The sequence below is a fragment of the Onychostruthus taczanowskii genome, unplaced genomic scaffold (assembly GCF_017590055.1).
Source record: "Onychostruthus taczanowskii isolate IOZ18803 unplaced genomic scaffold, ASM1759005v1 scaffold52, whole genome shotgun sequence".
NCBI lineage: Eukaryota > Metazoa > Chordata > Aves > Passeriformes > Passeridae > Onychostruthus > Onychostruthus taczanowskii.
In genome coordinates this window covers 2,095,297-2,118,628 of record NW_024502791.1, presented here as the reverse complement: position 1 = coordinate 2,118,628, position 23,332 = coordinate 2,095,297, and the positions used below count along the sequence as shown (strand labels likewise).

The window sequence follows — 23,332 nt, the reverse complement described above, 5'->3', positions numbered from 1 at the left end:
AACTGCTATCACCAAATGAACTCCAGGTGGATGTAAAGTTGTTGAGTGCATTCCTTCTTACAGTGCCCAAATTAAAGAATAAACAATATAGAAAAGAAGAAAAGTTTATATCAACAAATATTTTTCGTTCAATTACCAGTACTTCTTCTAGCTGATGTAGTCCTCATCTTAGAATGAGAGATTCCCTCTACCTGCTACAAGAAGTTCATTGAATTCTGTTGCCACCTGTTATGCATCTTCATAAACATGGCTTTACTCACATGTCTCTCAAACACTTTAACACAATCTACAGAAGATTTTTAACTGAGATGGAAATCCTTTTCACAGTTCAGGTTCTACTAAGTTGATCTGAATGGCAGTCATCCCAAAATATATACATCTGGGTAGCTACCTGAGTACTGGAATTCCAAGGCACATGTGCAACTCATTTTCAATGGTGTTGAAAAAAACAACAAACTTTTCCAATATTGAATTAAATCACTCTTGTGCACAATAAAATGCACACTGAATGGGGAATTTCCCATGAAATTTCATCTTCTTGAGCCTTCGGCAGGAAACATGAAGGGCAAGACTATGGGTCAGATTCTGCCCTTACCCCAGGTTTGGCATGTGGGTACTCTTAGGAGTCCCATTGTGCAGCACAGTATGGAACCATTCAGTATGTCTGGTCCTTTGCATGATATGATATTTCCCTTAAAAGAATTAAATCAAGTTAATTTGAAAACTTAATCAGCTACAAGAAATACTAAGAGTCTAATGTTTCTCCACATATGGACCAATTTGTGGAGAATCATCCTTTTTCCTGTGTGAATTTGATGTTCTTCTAATAGACATTCTTTGAGTCTGCAAACCATACATAACACTATTTAAATATAAATTATAAGAGAGGATTAATTTTACACAGCAATGGCCCAAGTATAAAACTACTGCAGATGTGTGGCTAAATGAACTGTCAATTTGGTACTAGATAAACCCAATAAAGCTTGAACAACATAGCTTCAGGATCACAAAGATTTGAAACTGAATTAATGAAACCTAACAGAAAATAACTGTTGAAGTTTTCTCCTGTTAAAATTAACTTTAAAAAAGAACAAAGTGAAGTAATTTTTCAGATCTTGCACAGCAATTTACCTTTACTTCTAGTTTCTGGGTTCAGGATTTAAAGATTAATGGCAGTTTGAACAATTGTTATTATAGTAAGAAATTTAGCAAATCATTTTCTAATTATAAGGATAAACAGTTGGCTATTTATTATAATTTTCCAGTCAGACTTAGCTTTGGGTTTTGTTAACTACTCAGTAATCATGGCTTTTATGTATTGATTCTCAATCAGTGTTTTTTGAGAAAGCAAAGGATTACTGAAGATGAATATCAGAAGAAACTTATCTAAGCCATCACTAAATGCAGTTGAAAAATCAAAGACTTTTATTCTGTATGAGAGCATCAAGCTATGGAACTCTGCACTTGAAACACAGAAAAGCATCTGATCCTCAAGATGAAAGACACAGACTTGAGATGGCCTGTGATGATCCAATTCTCTTACCAATGTCAGTAATTACAAAGCACTCTTCTATTTCGATTGGTTGCAAATAGCTTTGCAAAGTGCAAAAGAATCAGGGTCATTATAGGATTAAATTATATTAATAACTTAATATAAACAGAACACTGAATGAACAGATACATTGGAGCAATGCTTTTCTAAAAGAGGGAGTAAGAGGCATTTTTGGGAAGCCACAGAAGCTAGAGAAGTAAAAAACTTGTTAAGACACTTTAAATCTTTCTTTGTCCTCATCTGTACAAGACCACTAATTAACAACAACAAGAGCCCTTTCTACCAGGAGGGGAGATGGAGAAAGACATAAAACAAATGCATTGTCTGTCTAGCTGGATTTGCATTAAATTGTCCCAGCAAATAAATCTCACACATTAAAAAATTAAAAATTTAAAAAAAAATACCCAACAACCAAAAGGAAAATAAATCAAACCACCAAAAGAAAACCCAAGTAACTTCATAAGCTAGAAGACAGATGAAAAGATGCACAACAAGAAACAAATCAAATCCCATTATGTTTATGCAATTAAACTGAAATTTTTGTAATTTTCATTTAGGTAGCTCCCAACTGTAAGTTCCCTTAGTTTTGTTGTTGCTGTTGTTGTTGTAGTGGTTGATAGGGAGCAAAAGATCTCCTACACCTACCATTTCCCCAATATGGCTTTCATGTGCATCTTGCAGCTACAGTAGCACATCTTCTACTCTGCTCTTCTTGGTGCTGACTGATAAAACTTATTTTTGATAAGTTATTGCCCCATGGATGAACAACTTATATGAAACAGGTTCAAGCCAGACTTTACTTTTAACAGGTCATGCATCCCTAATGCACTTTATGTATAACTTATCATGATTTTGCATGGCTATCTCCAAGACATTCAAACTGTATATCAAATCACTCTTGCTTCTAGGAGACTGCATGAAAGGATAAGACAAGAAGCTGACATATATTTAATACTTCATTTTTTTCCTATGTTTTCATTTCCAGGGGTTGATCACAATGATCATCTGTGAGTGCAGGTAACTCTCAGTGCAGCCGGAGTTAAGACTAACTGACTGTTGAGGCCTGATTCAAGTGAGAAAATAAGCTTCCATTTTCCCTGTGGTACACTAGGAAAAGCCTTGGCTTCATAAGACAGAAGAAAATTTTAAAAAGCTGTACCCATAAAATCCATATAGCAAAGGATGAGATGCTCTCTCCCTTTGAACCACATTGTCTTTGACAAGCAGGAAGGACACCCATGCCAGCAAAGCCAAGCAAGTCACACTGTTGCTCAACAGCTTCCTGAAGGATTTTCAGTACTGGTCACCTCAGTAACCTAACCTTTCACTTTTCAGCTGATATGATACTTTCTTTTAAAAGTAAGCTGCTATACCTTCCTTATGCCCCATCCTGTACAAGAAATTTTGGTTTTAAGGCTCTCTGTTAGAGCATAATATCAAAGGCATTGAAAACAAGTAGTAGCAGAATCTGTTAAAATTCAAAAATATTTTCTAAAGTCAGTCTTGGGGAAATAAGTAGATTGTCCACAGGCATCACTCTAATGAAATGAACTTTCTCAGTGGTTTCAGTGAACATATTTCTATTTGCCACAGGCTATGAGGACAGCCTTTAACCAGCTTCAGCTGGTCTCAGCTGATAGACACTAATTGAATCATTCACCAACATGTAAATACATCCTTGCTCTTTGATAGTCTCTGATTTTGGCATGACGGATACGGTACCATAGAGATGTGGCCACCACCAAACCATGTATGACATGTTCGAACTTTCACATTCATATACAGCACTTGACACCTGACAGAGTCACTATCATGAACAAGAATCACAACCACCTTCCAGACTGTCAGGATTACTTTGCCATCTGACACCACTTGACGCAAATGGATTTACCCCTGAAAATCACAGTATCACAGGTTACCATAGTGTGGTAGAGACCTTGGAATATCTTCCATCTCAGCTGCTGCCTAATCAGTTCTTGATCTCTCAAAGACTCTCAGAACATCGATATCAAAGAAAAGTAAGACATCTTCCTCTTCTCCAAAGCAAACAACATTAGCAGCAAAATTCCATAAAACAAAGAGATTAATAATTCCATCCTGTACTTTAAATCATTACCTTGACTTATTATTACTCTAATTTTACACCATAATTACCCTTTACTGCCTACACTATTTCACATTGACAAAGCAACTGATTGGTTTGACAAGCTTCCCAAACAATTGTAACAATTTCCTTTTGAAAAGCAGGGACTTTCTTTGTGTAATCTTTCTCTATCTGACAACAGAGACCATCTGTACCATTTTAATAGCATTATTCACACCAACTCTTGTGATAGGACAGCTAAAAGTGCTTTAATGCATTATCCACTGAAAAGTGGATAGTATCTACCAAAAGGCTGCTATAAACATGGAAATGCTAGTGTCACCCTTTTTTTCATAAGTGTGTTAACTTGAGGGGGGACTTATTTTTCACATCTTCATAGATCACTACACTTAATTACACTCAAATACTTCTCCAGAAAAATTTGGCTCTTTGAGGTCCTCTGATAAAATCTTCACCACCACCAATTTGTTTGGTAGAACACAAGTCCTGTGAGGAGTTCTGAGGGAATTGGCATTGTTTAGGCTGGAGAAAAGGAGGCTGAACATTATTGCCCTCTGCAGGAGGTTGCCAGGAGGTTGTAACCAGGTGGGGTCAGTCTCTTCTTCCAAGTACCAAGTGATAAAACGAGGAAACAGCCTCAAGTTGCACAAAGGGATGTTTACTTTTGACTCTAGGAAATAATTATTCACCAAAAGGTGGCCAGCTATTGGAATCAGCTGCCCAGGGAAGTCAGAAAGTCACCTTTCATGGAGGAATTTCACAGACCCATAGATGTGACAGTTAGGAGCATAGTTTAATGGTGGACTTGGCAATGTTAGGCTTACAGTTGCACTTCAAGATTTTAAAGGTCTTTTTCAACCTAAAGGATTCCATGATTATATATCCCTGAAGAGATATGGTACACAGCACAGTTCAAAGAAGGAGGAAGCAGCACCTTAAAAAACAAGTAGGGCTTCACTACGAGAAAGACGTGCTTGCCCTTGCATCTTTCCCAACAGTATATACTTGTTAGCAATATGTGTTCATGACACCCAGACTGGAAACACCCACAACACTGAATCAGTGACTCCTTTTAAAAACATTGCTCTGCTACCCTGATTCTGCAAGAACTTCCTCTGTGTTTACAAGATAGCTCTGCTATTGTACTGGGTAACTACACAAAGAGCTAATCCTATACTTTTTTATTGTGCTTCATATTCATACAACTGGTGGTAGATGAGCAGCATAGAGATGTGACCCAGGAGGCATGGTTGGGACCTCCCAGGAGACCAGTGAAACAGCAGGAGCTTCTGTGAAGGCTGGATGTGGTGATCCTTTGCAGCCAGGCATCATCAGTGCCCACGTGTCATACCAGGAGCTGTAAAAGTGATTTAGGTTCTTCACATCAAAAGAGTGCTGCTGTCTAACCTTCACCGACCCGAAAAAAGCAGCACAGAACAGAGCTGACTGGGCTCAGGGCTCAGACCATGGAGGCACTTCTGCTGGGAGCTGGTCAGGACAGACAGCAGAAGCTGGGCTCAGTTTTCACTTCAGCTTAAAATTGTTTGCTTTGGACTGGGGACACAGCAAGAGCTATTAAGCCATCAGCTGACCCATTTCATGACATGCCCCCGTGCTCTCCCACCCCAGAGAAGCTCGCCTGCGGCTGGGTGAAACCCCATGTCTCTGCCACTGGAGGAGCATTCCCATGCCTGGTCTTGTCGGGGCAATGCCAGTGCCACGTGGGCTGGCAGTGAGATGGTGTGTGATGGGCTGGGACATCAGAGCCCAATGGGTCATGGCAGGCTCCCTGCTTCACCTCCTCTTTTATCAGCAGATCTGCCTCTGCCAAGTCACCCCACTGGCCATTGTCAAGACAGTTAACTTTCCTTTAGAGTATTTTAATTAGGTAAATAAAAAATGGTAATTAAATCAACATTACGTAATGTGTTTCTGATTTGTAATCCCATTTAAATTAATTAACTGACTCAATCCTTGTTTAGTTTTTAAACTGCCCTAGTTAAGAAGTGGAGCTCTGGGAGTAAATTCAGATTTTATATAGTTGAAAGACATTCAAGGACCTAGAAGCATTTACTACAATGAAAATAACAATATGCATAGTAAGATTTTCAGCTTGACATCCCATGCACAGATTTATCTTTTTAATTTAAATTCCTTTATTTGTTTATGTGACATAAGTCACAACACTTATTTATTCAAAATATTTCTTATACAATTTATAAAGACCATATGTTGCTCATATTGAAAATTGAACAAACTTCCCCAGCTGTGTTATAAGTTGTGCATGGAATATACACATATCTATGTATGCACACACACGCACACATGCATATTTTTAAGTTAAGAAAAGGGTTACATTTTTTCATGGCCTGAAACAAATACTTCCCATACCTCATAATATTAGTTGAGCTCTTTCTTGACAAGTACATTAAGAAGAGATTTACAGGTATCAAGCCACATGTGGATGAATGTGAAAGAATGACATTTCTTTCCAAAAGTCGTTGGATTCAGTAGGAAAAGATGAGATATAAATGTTTAATTTTCTCCATCTGGAGCATACTGTGGATACTACTATAGTCAGAAATATTCAGAAGTCAGTTTTTGAAACCAAGAAGACCTCTTCCATTAAGATATGTTTCATAAAGGGCTTTTTTTACCTATTCTTCAGAAAATCAAAAGCAAAATGCAGAACACAGTGGAAGGTTTATTGTGATGTTTAGAAAAGCAAGAAATTACATTATAAACTATATTAATTTAAAAGTTCATATTTGCAAGCAAATAATAGGAATTTCCTTGCATATACCTTCAGCTAAATAATAAACCATCCACTTTATTCTGTTATGTAACACAGAGTTGACCCTGACGTAAATGCATGTGTATTGCTGAGATTTTTACAGAATCACAGAATCAATTAAGTTGGAATAGACCTCTGAGATTATTGAGCCCAACACATGATTGAATTCCACCTCGTTAGCTAGAGACAGCACATGCCAGACACTGCATTAAGAGACAGATCCAGTCTTTTCGTAAACACCTCCAGGGATGGGGACGCCACCACCTCCCTGGGCAGCCCGTTACAATTTCTAGACACCCTTTCTGTGAAGAAATTCTTCCTGACATCCAACCTGAACCTGCTGCATGGATTCTGGTTTCAGGGAAGCTAATGTAGATTCTACCACTGAGTCCCATGCAATCAGGATTTCATTTTCTGTTGAACTGTAGAGCAGGAAAGCAAAAAGAGTTCAGGGAGAAAAAAAAATTCACATTTCCACTATATAAGACAACATTCTTAGGCCAGGGATAAGGATCACAGGAATAAGAAAAAATCAGTTCTGTCAACATGAATCACAGACAAAGGTTGTTAAAATCAATGAAAAGTTGCTCCATCAAGTTTTGGATGAGGCACTTTATGGTAAATTACAGTTTAAAAGAACAAAAAAAAACATAGTTCAGCAAATACTGTAGGACAGATCTGCATTTTTTTCTTCCAAGTGCATTGCACTCTCCACTAAATCATACAGCAATAAAAGACAGATTCCTCAGCAGTTCAGACATTTACAATCGTATGCTACTTAAGTTACTTCTAAGAGACATGGGGCATAAGGAACGCCATAGCTCTGAGGATCTTCAAGTAACACATTTTTTTATCAGAGATCTTTGTGCAAAAAAAAAGTCTCCAATAGAAGTATATACACATGTTCTTTATAAAGTGGGTTTAATTTCATCTGCTGTAATCTAAAAGTTCATAGACAAAATATGCACCACTGTGCCTAACCATATTCACACACAAACACACACACACACACATGCACACTCACAATTAAAACAAACTAACCATGACAAAAGATTAAATCTATTAATGGGCACTAAGTAAGTAATATACAAGAACTGGCTGAAAAAAATCACCCCAGGTCTTTGTGCCAGTGGTTTAAAGCTTGATTTTAATTGCATGTGTGCTCACAGGCACCATGTTTACACACAAGTTTGTAACAAATTATGAGAAAGTACTGAAGCAATAGCGATAAAAAAATTATGACCTATGAATTAGTTTTCCTCTACTTTGACCTTTTACAGTAGATAAAAATTAGAAGTAGCTAGTCAAATGATGTGCCCCAGCAGAACTTAAAATCTAGAACTGACTAAAGCATATAAATGTATGACCAACTCAGTTTTGAGTTTGTGCAACGATGTTCTGCAAATAATGTAAGGGATTATTTTTAAAGCATGTAATTTACGAAGAAAAAAATTATCTTGGTTTAAACCATCTAAACCATGACCTTCAAGTTTAAAACAAAGCAATTTTAAAAACATTTTTTCCACAGGTTCCTCACCTCCCTACTAGCAACAGTGCTGCTATTGCAGCTGAATTGGTCAAAAGCTATTAAAAACTATTATAATTATTTAAAAAGTATTAATGTATTACATATTTGATCATATTAATTTGTGCTTGCCCAATATAACTCTGTCATTTTGTGGCTAATATCATGCAGCATCTGTTTGAAATTCTATAGTTTTGCCTAGATATTACATACCACTTCTTTTAAGTCCCCTAATTTCTAATTTTCCTGACTTTCTAATCATCTATGTAGGCGAAGTTCCCTGACAAGGGACTATTGTACCTGAAAGGTACAATACCAGCTCCAGTTTTGCAAGATATTAAAACATGCTTGCCCATTCAATATACAGCAGAGGCTGCTTTTGCTTTTTCAATTTTGTTTTATTTACAAAAGTTGGCACATGTTCTTGCAGTACCTAAGGGTATTATATACTTGAAAAAAAGGATACTACTTTTTATCTAAAAAACCCAGATGGCTCAAATTCCAAAGCTTTCATTTTTATTGCTTACTAGTTGTTGGGGTTTTTTTTGCATGAGTAAAAATTGAGTGCTAATTAAGGGGGGTTCAGAAGAGAAAATGAGGGAGAACAAAAACCCTGACTCAAAATTCTTGCTGCACCTGGTAATTTGCCAGTGCCTTGAATACTATTTAACCATCCAGTGTTTATAAGGCTTGTTTTCTTACCATTACTCTATCACAGCAGGACCTTGAGAAAGTTATCAAGAGTGGTTTGGTCTGCAGCTATAAAAAAAAGCCTTTGGAGTTAAAAAACCTTGTACATGTTTACTGAAAATATATCAAAACCTCAAGTTTCAGTCTGTGTATAAAGCAAAAGACCTTATACCACCCAACAGCCCCAAGAAATGAAGCCAAAATGATTAACCTTAAATATTCAACATGTCCTATAACTGCAGATTTAAATTCTTATTAAAGGCCATCTAATACTAAAAAAACACTTTCTGCTAGCTAAATATATAAAATAAAATTCAATCCAAACAGAACTTTCCATTTTAATAACCCTTTATATTCACGTATGTGTGCATATGTGTGTGTGTGTGTGCAGAAATTATACATTCATATAGATTCTGTCTTATCTCACTTATAGCCAATGTTTTGGGCTTTGAGAAGGGGGAAGTCTAATGGGTTAAATAAGTTTGATTCTCTTGTGCACTACTGAAAGAACAGAAATAAATGTGAACAGCACTTTCAAAACAGCCTTCCTCACACAAATATTTGAGATTTTTCAAAAAACTTTAGAGCAAAAAATAGCAACTTCATACTTGTACTGCCCTTCTTTTGTGAACAATACTAATAATTTTCCCTATTGTGCACCCATTTAGCAGGTTCAAGATTCAGTATAATACCTTATGTGTATTCAAGCCCCTTGGCAGCTCTGTTTTCCTGAGCAAATGGGTTAAAAACACATGACCTGAAGGAGTTAGATGATACACAATGTACTGCACAATAGTTCAGTTGTATGCACTGAAATTATGGCAGACCTTTTTACGACTGATTTCAAGCATGTGACAATACTCTAATGGAAACCTGAAACTCATTTTGCTTTACCTTCTTCCCTTCTGCCCATCTCTTCCTGCTCCACAAAAATACACAACACATGTTGTTTGATTCTGAAATGAGAACATTATTACAGCTCTCTTTTCAGCCCAGCCTTCTTTTGGTGTGGTTGTTACTAGCACTCCAAAGCAGTGTAAAGTCAATCTGTCTGTGTTACTTGAGCAATTCAAAGTGAATCCAGAAAAGTGCACAATGCCAAGTCTAAACTTTATTCACATCTGCCTAATTTTGAGCACTTCAGGTTTCCCTGTAGTTCCTAGAATTTGTATTGATATGCAGATGAGATCAATTGGCTAGTTTGACATTAAATTTTACACTTATGAACAGTTGTATTAAGCAAATCTCTAAAGCCCCGAAATGCTTTTATCCTTTCAAGTAATTTTCCAGGAGGTGTTGTAACTCTGAATAACAATTGTATCCCTTTAATGCCAGCTTAAAAGTGTAGCATGAACAACAATGGAGCCTTTTCAGGACAGCAGTATGATATCAGTAATGGCAAGAACATGAGAAAATACAATTCTCACGTGAAATTCACCTTGGCCTAGGGCTGTGTTTCTCCACCCAGTGGGTGTGACTGACAGGCAAGCATTGAAGAGGGCCCACTAGTAAGTCACACATTACGCTTGTAAAAACAAACCAAGAAAAACAAAACAAACCAAAAGGGGGGAAAAAAAAAAAAAAAAAAAAAAAAAAGGCACTGTTCCCAGGACACAGCACAGTTAAGTCTGCTAGTCAGAATTCCTCCCAGATTGCTTCCCCCCCTGTCCCCACCACCACAAAAGTGTGAAACTGCCCCATAGCAATAAACACTTCTCATATGATACTCTTCTGTTCAATGCCTCACATTCATTTCCACGTGTGGAAGGAGAACTATGGGGTGTGACCTGCCTGCAGTACAGCAAACAAACATCAGGACTGGTAGAAGAAGCACTCCACCAGCAGCAAAGTAATCTCCAGAAACTAAGCATAGACCAGCACATTGTTTGACCAGTTTTTCTAAAGTGATTCTGGCATTACTCTTCCTACATACACAATCGCTAAAATTAAAGCTGTGTAACAACATTAAAGCACATTCCATATTAAGTCAGTTTGTCTGCTCTAAGTCTAAAGCCCTGTGTCCCCCGCAGGAAACACTAGGAATATTGTAGGGACTCTTTCTTCTATTTTAATCAAATTAACAATGAAATCACTTCCATACCCATAGCTAATGATAACAGCATGATGTAAGTGTTCAGAAGATGGAAACAGTACATGGAGACAGATAGCCATGACAATAAGAATAAAACTGAAGTTTTATACCAAGTTTAGTCTAGAGGTTACCACAGTATGTTACACAGTATGTGACTGTATATAGACGACAGCCCAGAAAACATAATTCTAGGAAGACTGTGAAGCTTGCAAACCTACAGGGTTTTTCATATACTACTTGGCTCAGTCACAGCAAGTGCAGGTATCTTTGCACCATTCTCACCTACACCATTTCAAACAATGCACCATAGACCAACACTAAGTTCATGTAGAATACAGGCAATCGCATGAGGATCTCTCTGCAAAGGCATATGTCAACACCAAAAGGATAGCTGCCTTCCCAAATGTATTAGCATAAGTCTATTTTAATAAGCAGCAGATGGAAAAAAATGTAATCAGTGTGTTGCAGCGTTACAAAAAAATACTAGACTAAACACACATAAAAGCATTCACATGTCAAAAAATTGACAGTTATTAAGTTATAAAGTATGAAAAAAGAAGTGCACTGATTTTAGGGCAGAACAAGGTAAATTCTCTGGACAGTATCTTTTCATGAGATTAATAGGGAAGAGTGATGGAAATCTGACATATTTTTGCATACGTGCAGCTGTCCACAACCAATATTTGACCCTAGAAAGAGCACAGCTACCCCATTAAAGACTTTGGCAGCTCCATTTACTCAGGATCTAAGTCTATAATTAACTTTAGGCATACTGTATTGTTAAAGATTTACTGTATTCTTAAATTGTTAAAGATTTACTCTAAGATGACTTGCAACTATCTGTATTCTTTTTCCTATCTTCTTTTTTGCATTGTCTCTCTACCTTCCTTGTGGCACCACTATATGCCTTGGAATATTCTTCAACCCTGCAATTTTTGCAGTGCCCAGGAAAACATTTTTAGTTAAATAATGTAAAACCACTAAGAGTTGTACAGGTTTCTTGCTCATCTGAATAAAAGGCAATCCAGTGCTGCTTATTATGAAATTATTATGAAATTATTATTATCATGCCTATTGCTGAAGGCGTCCTTGTGTTTTGTTTTATTTTGCTTCTTGCCATTACTTTAAAGAAACACCTTCTCTTTAAGGGTGTATAGGGTAGGGGAGAGGCTGAGAGGATGATGAGTAAAGTTTCCTTTGAAGACTGACTGAAATAGTAAGCTGTGCTTTGCAACCTGGGCTTTGATGAATCATCTGAACAGAAGGCTTTCCCTACAAGTATGGAACTTTAAAACTCATGGTCAACAGTCATTCTGCATTTAAGGTTACTATTATCGGTCTTAGTGTTTAGGTTAAAACTTGGAGGTTAAAACAATAGATGAATATCATTATCAAGAAACATTACAGGAATAGAAGTGGTAGATATGTTTTTCTGCTTATATCTCACAAGGTGAGGAGAGGCTGAACCGCAATCAGAAAAATTAATTTTATTCTAGAGAAATTATATAAAACCATACAGTTCAGGAGTTTTCAGATTTATGTTGATGATGTTTCTTTAAGGTACATACTTATTATTAGAATTTTCCAATTATAAATATTACAGAAAGCCAAATTTTCTTAATGGTTACAACAGGGTCACAAGTATTCATGCAGCTGCAGATCCAACTGCTGAGTTCTGTAGTACTAAATTCCAAAGGAACTTGACTCCTAAATATAGTAAAACAGCAAGAGTAAGCAAAATCAAGTTGGGTGAGGAAGGGGAGAGACACAAACTCATAAAACCAAAAGGTTATTATATATCTCAAGCACTTAGAATTCCTTAAGAGGAATTTTAAGAAAGCTTCAGTGCTCCCTGCCACCATGAGCACTTTTTAGAACTATAATCTATGCACTCTTCTGCAAAAACTTCTCTGTATGCCTGTCTCAGCTATGTGGTGTGTACTTTCCATTTAGCCAAATACAGAAGAATAGAAAGGAAATACAAATGTTGGCATAGGTGATTTCAAGCCTTAGTTGTTTGACCTTTTTGTATAAGCTTTTGGCATCTGTGACTTGGCAGGCAGAATGCAGGCCAAGCCAGAACAAAGAGGAAGACAGGAAGCAGAAAGCTGGCCATGTCTCCTTGGCAGTCAGCATTGCAACAGGGTGAAAAACCATGTTGTTGCCAAACCAGAAACAGTGGGGGAAGCCCAGATAGTTGGCAAGTCACATACGGCTGTATTGTACATCCTAAACACTAAATGCTTGATAAACTGAAGTGCTATACCAGAGCCTAATCTACTTAAACTCTCTTCTGCTCTACAGGGGAATACTTCATTTGTTCTTGTTTATGTGATTTCCAAGGAACTGACACAGCATTTTACTATCATCCATGGGCTGGCAGGGTAAAATCTTGCTGCCACTGTATGAGTGCTTTCACGATATGAGCATCTTTCTAAAGAATCCACTAACACATGGCTAGAGCATGGAATCCCCTCCACACACATCCCTGTTTTGCCCCCGCCCCTTAGGATCCAAGTTTAAAGTACCCTCAAGGATGCATCGGCAGCAGATTGCTGTTTGTGGCAAACTGCATTTACCACTTTGAAAATAGTTTTTTTATTCTTGCCATATCTGAACAGTATTATTTCACATCCAGCATTTGCCCAAACATTATGCAAACATTCAGCTTCAAACCTAGGATGAGAAAATAGCTTTGATTTTGTGTACTCCAAAATACCTGAACAAAGGGAGGTTGGACTTCTCTGTGGGTACAGTTCCCACTCTGGGCATAGAACTGGGTAGGAGCACTTCAAGCCCTGTGCTCTGCAGATTCCTGCAGGCTGTTGCAACCTGAGGCAGTGCAGCACTGGTGCTCATTGCCTCAAAGGAAGAGGTGGGAACGTTGCCAACATGTGCAGAGGGAGGAAATACTGTAGATGTTTCCTCCTTTGGTCAGTCAAGGTTTCTTGCACTTACAGTGGACCACAAATTTCAAAGGGGACATGGCAGAGTGTGGCACATGTTGCTCAGCTCCCCAGGAAGGTCTGGCTCCCTGCTAGACTTGGAGATTTTCTGCCAGAAAAAGGACCCTCAGCAGCTGTAGAGGGACTCTGCTCTCCCAGACTGGTACAAAATCACCTCTTGCCAATCCCAGCTGTTTAGGAGGCTTATTCTTAGAGAAAAAATACAAGGGTTATTTTGTCCCCAAATGTCACCCATGTTTCGATAAAGCCTTGGGAAAGGAGGCAACAGAGGGAATTGCATTTTATACAGATCTTTATTTACCAATAATCCATTAAAGTACTGGTGTCAAAGCTGACTGATAAACAATCTCTTTGTAGGTGTGGAATGCATTTCTCACTGCCTTTCAGATCTTTCATTCCTGCAGCCAGGCATTTACTATCTTGATTACATGTTATTTTAACACCAATGAATTACAAAGCATAATTTTTTTAAAATGTTGCTTCTGCCTTTGGGCCATGACCAGCATTCTCACAGGCCAAATAAAGGAGAAAATAAAGATCCCACTCATCACAGTCCTTTGCCACCAAACTAAATTTTTATTGTTAACAGAAAGCCCAAAATCTATTAAAAACTTTCATACCACTCCCAAAAGCACTCTGTTCTGTACTGTAATTATACACTAATCACAACAACAATGCTGAACAAGTGTGTTCCTAATAAAGGAGGAGCACTTGAGAAAAACAGATTATTCCAATTTATCATCAAAATTAATTGATTGATTGATTGATTGATTGAAAGTAAGACAACAATAAATTTAAAGCAATGACTACTTTCTACAATAGGAGTGTAAGAAAATGTCTTATGATCATGCAGGAAAAGGAGTTATTCTGGATTCCTGCAGTAGTCAGTTGTATGGGATCCCATACATAAACTATATTCCCTTCCTCACAGCCAATGTTTACAGCTCAACAGGCTGCAGAGATAGAATTGACTTTACAACTAGGTCCTAGCTTATGGTGTTAGTGTTTAGCATCTGCTTTTGCTGACCTTCTTTAATTAGTTTTTAATATATCTATGCTGTTATGCTTTAGTACTTAGTAACTTAATCACATTTATATGATGTCTACTATAAACAAATAAATTCACTTTTTAAAAAAATGCATTTAACTCACTTCAATGAAAATTGGGAAAAGGCAAATCAATGGGAAAAAGCTCTTGTTTTTCTGATTGCCTTTCACTTATATTAAGAATCAAACTTTCTGGAATCCATTAAAAAATTTTGTAGCTAACTTCACTGAGCTGGTTTTGGGCCATAACAGGCTCATTTAAAAACTTTCTAGTAAACTATGTCCTCAGTCTTGTCACTTTAGTATCTACTTGCATACCTTCCCTTCCCTCATTTGAAGTTTAAAGCAAAAATACTTCAGCCAGTCCCCAACAAGTTTCTGCACGTCAGCTTTAAAGGCACTTTTCTGCCCTTAACCAGTCATCCCACTGCCTCACACCACCACGTCCTGGCGCCACACACAGGGAAACCAAAGCTGAATGCCCTGTGGGGCACAGACCATCAACCAGACTGCTGTGGGACTATCAAAAGCCTTCATTCTGCCACTGCTATGGCATAATTATCAACAATAAGTGGCTTGGCCTGGAAATACAAATGTCAAAATTAAAGTAGACAAGACAGCTTCTTTTGGCTATCCATCCAAGTTTCATAACTAAAGTCACAACATACTTCCAAAAAAAAACCACCAACAAAAAATCAGTCCTACTCCTCAGTTTGTCCAAACTGAAGTTATTCTTTAAATCTTGAAGTCTGGCACTACTAGAGAACATGCTAATCTGATTCTGTGACTGTGCTTACTCTGTGTTGCCTACTCCTGAATACAGAGCCCTCTAGACCAGGGACAGCCCCTCTGACATGGTCTGATTCCCCTCATAATTGGGAAGGGACTGTGAGGAAGGACTACACCTTTTGGCCTTTCAAAGTCATTCTTTTCATTCCCACGAAATGCAAGAGTTATGAGAGAGAGTTACTTTAATTTATTTGATAGTCAGTGAAAAGATTTTATCTAATATGCCTTTTTATATTATAAAATATTAACCAATTTCACAAAGAAAATTAATTCATGTCATTATAAAATACTGCAACCTCCAGCATTCTAGAGTTTTCAGGAAAGGCACTTTGGCTGCTTTTGCCATCTAAGGCTGAATAATGCTTGTGATTGGAAATTATTTTTCTTTTACTCTATGAGAACAATTACTGCAGCTATCACAAAATTATTGCAATTATAGTTGTAAAGACTGCTGTTCAGAGCTATTCTCTGTAGCACCATTCTGCAATACCAGGAACATTTGTCTTTTCTAATGATCACCACAAGCACAAATGTCCTTTTGTAGCTCTTTAAGTGATTTCATTTCTTTCTATTAATATCCTGTTACTTGCTTTGGGAAAAACAAAGGAGACAGGCCCCAATTAATATATACTTTTAAAGCAAAGGCTTTTAGTGAAGCCAGAGCTGAGGCATTTTAAAACAGGAATTGACACTTCCCTTTACAACAGCCTAACATTTTCAATGTGCCTTACTAAATGGATAGAAAGCCCCCAAAATACTTCAAATCTGTGTTTCATAAACTGTACTCTAAGAGAAGCAGCAATAAAGTTTATTGCAGGCCTAAAGTATCTGCATAAACCCAGTTAATTGAAAAGTGGGTGGAGAGGGCTGCCAAATTAAATGTTTACATTAGCACAGCTGTATTGTAAAAACATTCTGCCCCCTGTGCTTTGTAATTATAAGATATTTCTGGACTGTGTATCTCTGCAAAGTTTATCTCTACTGCCAAGAGTGTTTTGGCACAGTGTCTGCAATTTTTGGCAGCCAGAGAGCTCTCAGAACAGGCAGTATCTAAAATGGCTGCCAAACAGTTATCCCGAAATGTCGTCGATCTAGTGTTGTCCTGCATGAAGGGCAAAAGTCAAAACCGGTTCTAAAACCATCAGATTGTTTTAAGTGAGGCAAGGAGCTGGTTTTCCAGACAAGAGTGGGACCTGGCACCACAGGTCAGTCACACCAGGCTCACCAGTACACTGTGCACAGCAGTGGGGCTAAAAGACATGCTGACTGCTCCACACATACCATCACTGGGGAAAAAAGGGGGAGGAGAGGTTTCCTGAAGGGAAGCTTACTTTATTGTTTTAAATTATGCACAAATCGTCATATGCTTCCCCTGTGCCAGGAGCACACACGTTGGGACATTTGCAAAGCACAGCTACTCTGTGCTCAGGCACAAGGCACCAGCAAAGCCCCAGAAGCTTTATACCTCCTTCACACTGATTGCATTTGCCAGCTTTTAAAGAAAATCGCTATCTTTTCCAAGCTACCAGCAAAATGTAAAAAACCCTTCCAAACATCTCAAGACTTTGCTGTGACTGTCTCTATTTTATTTGAGGTGGACTGCTTCATCGAGATATGACAGCCATGGGCAGAATTATAAAACGTTAACAATTCTGTCCCAGGCATGTATAATAGACAGAAGGGTGTTCTTTCATTGAGTCCAATGTCAAGACAAATGTAAATTGAGATATTTCTTAGGCCTTGTATGCTGTTCTAACTATAACTGTGCACAACCAAAGAAAAAGCATTTCACTGCTTTCCTATTGCTTGCTAGGCAGTTTCACAAAATTCTGGTGGTCTGGATAATGACAGCTGACACTTGACAGCATCATGATGTTTTCACTGAATTCTCTTTACAAGATAAAACTCTACAGGCATTTTAACATCACTTGGAATTAAAATATAAAACAGGAAATGTCCACACAAGAAAAAAATATTCCATTAGCAGAAGAATCACAACCTTACAGACACTAAATGAATACAAAGCTTGTCTTATGTGTGCTGCCCCTATCTATGTACAGTCCTAAGCCTCCCTATCAACTATCATTATACAACAACATCTGAATAGGAGCTTTTTGTGAAAATGCTAGTCAATGGATGTTTATTACCCATAGCCATGTTGCAGCAGAAGACTTCAGATCAACCCCAGTCGATTATTTATATATTTCATTTCTAATCCTTTCTACTCTATTGAGAAATTTTTGTACTACTAAATAGAGAAGACATTCACTTTGATAGTTATGTTCACCTAATATGCTTCTGAATTAAGTGACTTTCACCTCTGTTTAATTAGTAAACAGGGTCGAAGTCACACAGCTGTGTAATACTGGTGTCCTTGTAAGGTTCCAGTGAGCTGAGGTTAAAGTTCCAAAGAGCATTTCTTCCATTAATATTTAATAAGTGTATCTCTAAACTGTTCTCTACCAAAAAACAAAACAAAACAAAAACCCAAAACAAAACAAAAACAAACAAACAAACAAAACCCCAACAACAACAACAACAACAAAAAGACAAAAACTAGCAAGGGACTATGTTTACCAGTCTCTCATGCAAAGGGACATCTTCAAAAAATCACACCACTTTCCATCTTATCTGCTGCTTACAGCCTCTACAGATGAAGCTTCATTCTGTAAATGCCATGGCACTCTTCTTCCTTTCAAAGGCATGTATGTATTTAAAAAATAAATATCTACCTGTTCCCCATTTCTCATCCTCACTGGGCAAACATTGCACTTTTAGTTAAAACACTGAAAAAACCTGGGCCATTTTCCTCTGTGGATGCACCGAGTTCTTCGCTTACTGAGAGTCCCCAAAACTTCCCCTGGACTGAAAGAAATATTGAAAGTGCTCAAGAATACAATTCTGTTCATTTATGAGAGACAAAACCCAGATAGATATTCAGCTTTGTCCAGCACAAATTCCAGGGTCTCATTTTATCTGGCCATCCTGATACCAGGCCAGTGACTTGGGATAAAGATGACTATATACTTGCAGGTAACTCAGCACCTTCATATTATAAGCAGTAAGAAAATGAGATTGCATCCCCAGTCCCTGGGTTCTGAATGCTACTGGCAAACTGGTTTACTAAATACAAAGTGAACAAATTTTGCCTATTCCAGCTTTAAAATGACTGTGAAATTCCATTTACAGTATTAAAAACTATTCCATTATACTCAAGTTCTACTTTTAATGCTGTAGGAAATATCCTTGAATCTTAGCAGTATCTGAGTATTTTAGTATATTAGCAGTTCCACTTGTATATTTAGAAAGGCTCTACCAGTTACTACAGCCTTTCTAAATACACATTTTTACTGGTATATGACTTGCTGAAGTATTCAAAGGAAAGAAGGATCAAGATCTATTTTATTATATACGCTTACTCCTACATGATCTTCCTTTTGTTGAAAATTTTCAAGACAGGAAAACTCAGAGTAAATCCTCTTTCAGGAGCACTGCTAAATATGTTTCCGTTTTATACAAGTGTTTTGAATAATACCTCCACCTTATTTGCATTCCTTCACTAATGGCTAGAATTTATGGCTAAATCTCATAAAAAGCTCATGGAAGAGAACACTGAATTGTGTACTTCACTCCAAAACACACGAGGGGGCAAAAGTTATCACAATATAATTTTGGGGTTTGCATCAACATATTATTTGTTTATTCTACACATCCAAAGATTCCTAATCCATCTTGCCTGAAGTATACAAAGCTATATGCAAAAAGAAAGTCACATAGATAGATCCTTGAAAGTCAAGTTGTCACAATCAGTGTTGGCAATATGTTTTTGCTCTCTGAGCCACATGAATTTTAGTTTTTGCAGTACTTTCCTAAAGTTCTGCATCAAGTAAACCTAATGTCTTAAATATGCTGTGCTGATACTCATGCAGCACCTGTGCACATATGTATGTATGTATGTGCAAAATTAAACCAAAAATCTTTATTATGCGAACAGAATCTCTATTAGCATAAGGGTGTCTCACTTTTATATGGAAAATATATTCCTAAATCCAAATCTCCAACAGGAGATGATCTACCACTGCAGCATCTCCTTGAGAGCATTGCTCACTGATTACATATGCTCATGGCCAACTTCAGTTGTGTCAGGCCTGTCCACAATAGACAGTTACTGTATTAAGAGGTTAAAGGGTGGAGGAATGTAGGCTTAACTACACCTGGGATACTGAAGCACTATTCCTACAAAAATACTGTGCACATCACCCACAAACCCAAAATAATCACTGCAGCACTCTTCAGTAAGGATCCCCAGCATATACTTTTTCTATCTCCACATATTTTTCACAGGAAAATAGTGTAAACATTTTATCACAAATAGTGAAAATAGTGTAAACTTTTGTCACAAGACCATTCTGTTTTGATACCAAGGACGGTCCTTTATGAGCCTCCTTATACATGCAAACCGTTGTCAACTTCTTTGCTCAAGTGACATGCAAAGCATGACTACTTTCTAAGGGACCAAGCTTTGAAATTGTCAAGTCCAAATGAGAGGCCTTACAACAGAATGGAAACTTTTATGAGAACTCAACAGTTGTCAACATGTACTAATATAACAAACTATTTAAACAGTGTGAGACATTTTTATTTAAAGTTTCTGCTTTGCTACTAACTTCATTCCATCCCCTACTAAATTTTACTTCCACTTTTCTTTCTGTATTCCCTATTGTTGTCTTCATTAAATTTATGATGATTTTTTACTCTGATAGTATTTGTAGGTTTTAGGAAATAGCATCTAAGGACTGGAAATGGGGATACTTCTTAGTGAATAAGGACTCTAAGTTATCACTTTTATTTTTCAATGATGGAAGAAAATGTAATGAACCAACCTTCTTTTTAAAAAGTGTTCACATATCTTTAAGCAATGAAACATCTCTGTCCTTGCTCCCAGGCATTAGAATCTGTTAAGAATATTACCTAGTCTTACCTACATCACTGTTTGAGTGAACTCTAAATTTTAAATATACATCAGAGGAACCATCACCTGTTGAGAAGAAATGTTTGCAGAATAACACATAAATTTCATCAGACAACCAGCCTACCAGTAACTGACTTCTGGCATTAATTTCGAAGCTATTTACATTATGTTGGCTCTTAATATGGTGTGCACAGATTGACTATGTCTCCACAGCCATGTAGCCTTCACAGTCTTTTATGGTAAAGTCCATCCAGAAGCTTTCAATACTTCTTTTTCTGCATGAGAAAGGGGTACTCTCAGGGCAAAAGCTGGTGCTAGCATGGAAAGGAGCATTCACAACACACATTTAATATCCTTGCAGGGCAAAGTTTTGCATTATGAGAAGAAATATGCAAAACTGTCATTAGCAAACTTTAGGAATATCATTGTCAAAGACTTAACATTTACTAGAAGGCAATTGCTTGAAAACCTGGTTTTAATTGTGCATACATATTTTTATTCATTAAAATGAGCAACCAATAAAATCCTGCACTATGGTGTCCCAGCCTCATAACACATTAATAAAGTTTCTTAAAGGTTTTGGCAGGGAGCCAGCACAGTCCATTAACTCCTTGCAAGTTGTAAAAAGAAGCAAAGTCGTTTTGGGCTGCCTTGTGGTTATGAATGAAACAGCAGGCAGTCTGTATGGAAACGTCACTTTGGATATGGCACTGGTAATGGATGCTTTGCTGTTCAATCAAAGCAGCATGGGGATAAGTTAATGCACTGAATCACAATCTAAATCCTGAGGAACTGCAAAACTAATTTAGTTAAAAGTGGAAGGAAAATACCGAAAGGTTCCAAGTTATGAAGCTCTGTGTATTTTACTAGTAGGCTATCACATTGTAACAGCGTAAACCTGCCCACTGTGAAACCAAAATTATACAATCACTTATTATACAATTAGTTTTCAATTATTCTAATGGTTCTGTAAGGCTTCTTAGTAAGACACATCACATTTTGGGCATTACTTTTAGCAGACAGCATAATCAAATAAACTACCATTTTGCCTTATCTTACCCTTTTCTCTCTGAATGTACAAAACATTTTAATTTCCTTGTTTTCTTCTGTTACACAAAGGAGCATAAATAACTTAAGCAATTGGTAACTAAGTGGCTGTCTTTAGCTCTGTCAAACAATTTGAATTAAAGTGCTATACTTTCCCCTTAAGCTTTATGCTACCATCTGTTCTCCCTTTTCATAACATTACAAGCATTTGGTTTTGGAGAAGGGATTTAGTGTTCTGCATCCTTTTCAGAGCAAAAGGCAAATTTGAATGGTGTTGAATATTTTGAGAGCCAACAAGATTTTCCAAGCGAGGGAACTAGTAAGCTGTAGAATTAGAGCATTTTCCTTAAGGTGTGGCCAGTCTTTTCTCTTGCCTTATCGTAAAACATCAACATGTATTTTTTGATTAAAAACATATTCTGAAAAACAGCATATTGAAGAGGTTTTTGTAAGGAACAGTAAATGGAAAACAACTTGTAGAATAAAAGACTGTGCACTCCTTAGCAAAACAACTAAAATGCCACAGACTGTTCATTGATGCTGTAATAATAGTTTTGGGTATTTTGATGATTATTTCAAATTAAAAACTTGAAGGTTACATGAAATTTCCAGTGTGCAAACCTCCCTGAAGGATTTGGGAGGGACAACGAACTAATGAGTTGGAATGATGTATTAATCCTTTACCTCTGACAGCCCAGTGCAAATGTGGCTTAAATCACAAAAACAGAAGTTGTTTGTCTGGCACCTAGTGGGACTTTGCTACACTACAAAACCACAAAATATGTGAAAATTAGCAGTATCTTCAGAGGACGCCAAGTAGTGAAATAGATGGGTTCTTGGGGCCAAGGGGGAAACCCAACAGACCTCACTACAAAAGCTTACAAGAGCTGACAAAAAAACTTTGACACAACTATGTCAAATTCTCTTTGATTTAGCTGCCACTGTGCACCAAGCATTTTATCCATAAGCAGCAATGACATATATCTGCATGAAAGACAGCCTAACGCTTCTATTTCAATATATAAGATAGTTTTCAAAAGCTCATTTGGTCACCTGGAAATACACCTAATCTGTTTTAACAGTATGAAATACATTTACATATAATTCAATACACCTTTTAGACTCAAAGTACATCCAGCAACCTGGTTATCTAAAGAATTTCCACAGCCTCGGAATAGAAAATAAGAGAAGACATGGTGATGTTAAAATAGTTAATAAAGTCTCTAGCTTCAAAAATTTTTAGAACTTAATATTTGTTCATGTACTTTGTCATTAGGTGAATTGCATCTCTCAGCAACTCCAAGGTAAACCAGGAATAGTTCTACAGACATGCTTTGAATTAAAGCAAATTTATGTAGACAAATGAAGTTTGGCCCACAAATTGCATTTCACACACAATTGAATATCAGCCTTCTCTGAGATGTGCTTTTTATGCCACACATGACTCACAGATGCCAAGTTTATAAATCTAACCAATTAATCTCTATTGTTGAATACACATCTAACTTGTAAGTAGTCGTATTGGAGCCCAGTGGAATAATGTAAGCAGGAAGTAAGATATTCCACCTGAGCCTTCCAAAAAATTAACTTTCTTACAGAAAAAAATCTGCAAATTGTAATAACATATCTTTCAACCTTGCCACTGAAAAAATGTACCTATTAGAGAAATTGAATCAGAATTTAAGCTGGGTATGATATACATATCTAGGTTGAAGTGCTTCTATTGTTTGGGCTCGTGGGAAAAAACAGTCAAA

At 37.2% G+C, this 23,332-nt stretch overlaps 1 protein-coding gene across 8 annotated transcripts in view; it reads right to left on the bottom strand.

Annotated features, from left to right (window-relative positions):
- Window positions 1-23,332, bottom strand: part of NFIB (nuclear factor I B) — a 172,767-nt gene that overhangs the window by 76,052 nt on the left and 73,383 nt on the right. The gene's annotated exons all lie outside the window — the stretch shown is intronic.